Below are 5590 nucleotides of genomic sequence, written 5' to 3'. Positions count from 1 at the left end.
GTTTTTCCCTTGCTGAATGTTGACACCTTTTAAATGATTCTTGTAGGGATTCCCCTTCAAGAAGATTTTCCTTTGTCTTTCAACATTGGTCCATGAAATCATAATGTGCAACTACAATAGTTTCGTAGCATGCTATGAAACTGCTGTGTAATTTTAAAAACACAGCTTGAGGCCAAAAATTCAACTGTCTTGATCTTTTCTTTGCTTGAAATGGCCTTTCCATCTACCATGAATTTTTTCAAAATTGCTGTGTGATTTATTTTAGCTAACTTGCTCCTGGTTATTCTTCTTTGTACCGTTTCACCTGTGAATTGTTCTTGTATCTTTTCTTTGATCTGACCTTTCCCTTTTTTAGCCTGCTGGGGTGTGTCTTGAATTACTAATGGTCTTGTGGGCTCCTTTCTTTCTGTAGACCCCTCCATGGAATTCCTGCAACATGAATATTAAAGAAGCCTGCACCGTCTCAATTTCGATCACTGCCTTGCTTGCAATGGATAAGGAAAGCTGCCTTGCTTGATCTTCAAAGAATTCAAATTGAACGCCTGTCAATGTGCTCCTCATGCATGAATCCAAACCTAAATCATAACTGAAAACACTTGGCACCTTTTTTTTTTGAAATTTGAAACTTGAGCACACCAAGACACCTAACGAACCTAATGATAAGAATGAGCAGTTGAATGTGATAGGCAAGGTGTATGGACTGACAATTGGTGATGAAAAATTAATGAATTTTGATGGAAAAGACAGTTAGACAAGATCTGGCACAAATCCATGATTTCGTAGTGCAACCAGTGTAAATTTTGTGTTTTGCGCTACGAAATATCCTAATTATGAAAATGTCTAGGTGTTTTCGTAGCACACATAGTGTATTTTTGTGAGTTTGCGCTACGAAAACTCCTAGTTGATTTCGAAACGCATGTAATTTTTGAAACAACTTTAACACATGACACTTTGAATAAATGTGGAACCAATGGTGGGTAAAACAAGATTGTTGACCATATTTAACAAAGGGAACAAGACTCCTAGGACTTAGACACTAAAGCAAACATGGAAAAACTAAACCCGGACTAACACCTAACCTTTACAATCAAACTGATGTGAACAATTTAGAAATTGCTTTTTAAGTGATAACACAACCATGCCTCATGATCTACATGTGTATTTGAAGAAGCCAAGTACACATCCCCACCTTCATCTGAGGTGGTTTTTGCCTCTGCAGAAGGAGCATCATCAAATCCCTTTCCTTTATCAGGAGTTTTAGATTTACAGTCCCTTTTGTAGTGCCCTTCCTTTCCACATTTCGAGCACAACATCCTAGACTTTTAGATCTCCCTCTAGATTTAGATCTCCCATTCAATGACTTATTTTTGTTTCTATTCTAGGACCGTCCTTGTACAAATAAGACATCACCATTATGGCTCTACATATTTTTCCGTCTCATCTCCTCCGTCAGCAAGGATGAGAATATTTCATCAAATTGCAAGGCAGTTGCATTGCTACCTATTGCAATAACCAGACTATCCCACGAATCTAGTAGAGAACACAACAAGCTGATTCACTTATCTTCATTTGAAATTTTAATATCAATAGATGCTAATTGACTTACCACAATATTAAATGCATTCAGATGCTCTGTCATCGAGTCTCCATCTTTCATCCTCAGGTTATACATCTTTTTCCGCAGGAACAATTTATTCACCATAGACGTAGATTGGTACAAAGTCCCTAACTCGTCCCACAAAGCCTTCGCCGTAGCTTCCCCCGATACATGCAGAAATACTGAATCTGAGACACACACTCGTATTGTGCTCTTTGCCTTATGATCCAACTTCTTCCATTCTTCATCGGACACTCTCGTTGGTTTAGTATCTGGATCTACCGTGATCCACTGATCTTTATCCACCAACAGATCCTCCATCTTGAGTTTCCACAACTCAAAACTCTAACCATTAAATTTCTTGATCTCTATCTTTCCATTGCTCGCCATCTTCTTTCACCACCAGAATCGATCTCGCAGATCTCCCATTGAACAAGGCCTATCACAGGCCCGAGCGAAACCCTTCAGCAAAAAGGGTGTCCCCTTGAAGCCAAAACAACTCTGATACCAAATTTAGGTTTTAACCCTGTACAAAAATTACCTGCTTACGAATTCTAAAACACATAAAATAAACAATGCGAGAGAATAACACATAAAACACATATACACAGAGATTTCCCCTGGATCCCAAAACCAGGACTACCAGCTTGATTTTTCATTATATTCCTTTCAATGTTATAATACATATTTATACATGCCGAAGCATCCAATACCATGGACCGAAAACCATCGTGTCTAAAAACATGTGAGAAAATCATGCACAAAACCGTAGGTGGGTCTGCCCAACGTAACATAGGGTCCAAAACCAAAATTTTCCAGGCCACTTCCCCGAACCTCATAAAATGGGGCTGAAAGCACCCCTCAAACCCCCTGTGACCATCCCCCCCGCTACACAATCGGAGCAACGAAGGGGGGGCTTCCCCTCCCCCTCTAACCCCCGGTTAACTACGTGGGTTAGTCATGGAAAGAATATAACACAACCCAACACTTCCAAGAGAAGTCTAAGGGTCTTTAAATTGGACAAAAAATCTTCAATGGAAGAAAAATTATTGGGCTCCAACATATGCAACTCATTTTATAGGTGATAGGCTCTAATTTCATTTTTAATTCCAAAAAATTTATTGAGTTGTTTCATTGCTTCATCAGGGGTATCAGGTTCTGCGATATGGAATCTAAGTTCTAGAGAAATAGACATCCCTATCAACCCACATGCTTGATCTTGATTATTTTCCCATTTGACTGCCTTATCTTCATCTTCAGGTTTAGATTTTTGGCTTGATGCTATTCTATAAATACCTTTACTTCTAAGTAAATCCTCCATGTAGGACACCCATTAGAAGTAGTTGGCGTTGTCAAGAATAACTTGGCACGGACTTTCCATTTTAATAGAAACTGAAGTTGTAGATATTAAAACTAAGTGTTCCAAAGGAAATATCTCAAGAAATTAATCCGATTAAAAAAAACGGCTCTGAAAACAGCTTCCAGATGAAGAAGTTATGTTTTTTGAAGAAACGTTGTTGAAGATGCCGACGAAGTTCGTGAATGTGCGGAAGTGAATGATAATGTTATATTTAAAAAAAAATTCCCCCTCTTTCAAAACCTAATCTAATTGGCTCACTTTTAAAAAAAATTATGTGACCCACTTTTATAAATAAGGGAAAGTCACTTTTACAATGGTACTTTATGAGCTACCCACTAAATTGTAACTTAAATAAAAGATAAAGAGACTTTAGAATTATAAGTGACTCACTTTTTATAATGTGTGAGAAAACTTTTATATAAAGTAACTTTACAACACAAGTTACATGTGTTTTTTGAAAAAGTAACTAAACAAAAAGAAAGACTTGAACCGCAGACCTCTATTCTCATAAAGTAACTTTGGACCAAGTGAGCTAATTTAAAAGGTTAGTAATTTTTGGAAAAGAGGAAGGTTTTTTTTTTTTGCTAGTCATTGAAGCTTTGGAGTGCATGTTTACTTGGGAAACCGCTTTTTGCCTACAAAACAAAAAATCACGTATCCCAAAATAAACATGCAAAAAAACCAGACCTTACGGCTTGAAGGCAGATTTCGCGAGAAACTAAATATTTTCCTCAATGTTTCTGATTTTCCGAGATCACACTCAGGCGTGGCGGAAAAGATAATACACATGAGAAAAATCCTTCCTTTCTGTTTCTAATTTGCCTAGATTGCACAGACTCGCGGGGAAAAGAGCATACCCAAAAATGAAATGTATAGATCCAGTAATAAAAAACATAGAGATAAATGAACTGAAATAAATAGAGAGATAAATAACTAAACTGCAAATAAAAATTGTATACCTCTAGATCTTAAAAATGACATAACTAAGGCTACAAGAAACCTTTTCGCATGAAACAAAAGGGGTTCCTCACTGGAACAGATTCTCCTAACACAATAGAGTAGTCTTCTTGACCCGAAAGCGATAAGAAACAATAGATCTAGGAAACGAAATTCGAATGTAGTTGTACCAACTTCGGATTTAGATCACCAATGAATGCGGCCCTCAAATAGATCTAATACCATGTAGGAATTTATAGGGTAAGTTCCTCAGATAGAACACCAAAGGACATCGCTCACAAACAGATCACAGATCAATACATTAGTATTCTTGATGTGGTTAAAACCCCTAAAGAGGGAAATAGTCCATGACCTGACCCAACGTGGCTACTTCAAGCAATTTACTAATGTAAAAGAAAGAAAATTTACATAAGCTTATCTCATGAACGATCACCTTACAAATGAACCTCCATGCTCTTTAAATAGAGATCATGGACCAATGGGGTGTTAAGCCACGGATCAAGTGTCAGTAATACCGATGAGAGAATGAACCATTAGATCACTTCATGTCTAGAACATATCATGACCGTCAGATTGTAAGTTAAAAAGTACATAGCAAAGGAACACACTTTACCTAACTCTACACTAGACCAAGTTATACTTAACTATTTCCTATGAGTTGGAATATCCTAACATATAATTTAGGATGACTTCCTATTCTTGCCACATTCATGGTGGCTACATTGTTGTTTACTTGGTCCAAGTATCTTAGTCATCTCCATCTTGGGTTCCTTTGTTATTTCCTTGTAACGCAACATCAAACATATAGTCTGCAACATTCCTTCAATTTTGGCTTTTTATAATATTGTATTACAGGTTATTGATGTAAGTTATATGCTTTCGTGTACAATCATGGGGCTCCTCCCCTTTGCACTTGTGTGCATGTTGAATGTCTCACACTTACTATGCTAGCAACTCAATTTAATATAATTGACATGTGAGATCAAGTGGAATGTTAATAAGCATTAATGTTTGCCTCAATCATAGAAATAGTCAATTATTTGGTGAGACCTCTCACACAATAATCATATTTTTTATCTTTATTTTTTGGTTTACTTAAGTCTAAGGAGAATCTTTCTTATATTGTCTCATGAGGAATTGCAACCAGTGATTGGTTCTTTAGCGTCCAACATAATTTCACGATATCAATTATGCTACAACAAAACATTACCACCATCCTAAGATCACTACTTCAACTTACTAATTTTCTGGTATATAGTATTTTGTCCTTAATTCAAGTGGACCAAATCATGTCTACATTCATTATCCAACAGTCCTTTCATGTAGGATTCTTAATGCTTTTTTTTTAAATTTTATTTAGGGTCTTCCTTCAATTAATACCCTTCTATTTTTTTCCCATTAGATTATGGCAATTCTATGGTACAACCTAAAGTAACATGGCATGTTTAACATCAATAAAATTATAAGGAAACTCCATCACCCAATTCTTACCATTGTACTTCCCTAACATACCTTACCCATGTTTTTTTTCTCCATAACCCTCCTGGGCTCACGTCCTTTTTTATACTGCAAATTATTGATCAAGGTGTCTGGCTTACATGTGCCCTAACTACAAGGAATTCCTCTTGCATCTTTTGTGCCTTCCAACAACTTCAAGACATCATGTTAGCGCAGTT

This window comes from Pinus tabuliformis, chromosome 3_2, assembly GCF_031772625.1.
Source record: "Pinus tabuliformis cultivar Carrire ecotype Pingquan chromosome 3_2, CPIR1, whole genome shotgun sequence".
Lineage (NCBI taxonomy): Eukaryota > Viridiplantae > Streptophyta > Pinopsida > Pinales > Pinaceae > Pinus > Pinus tabuliformis.
Note: the sequence above shows the minus strand (reverse complement) of the source record.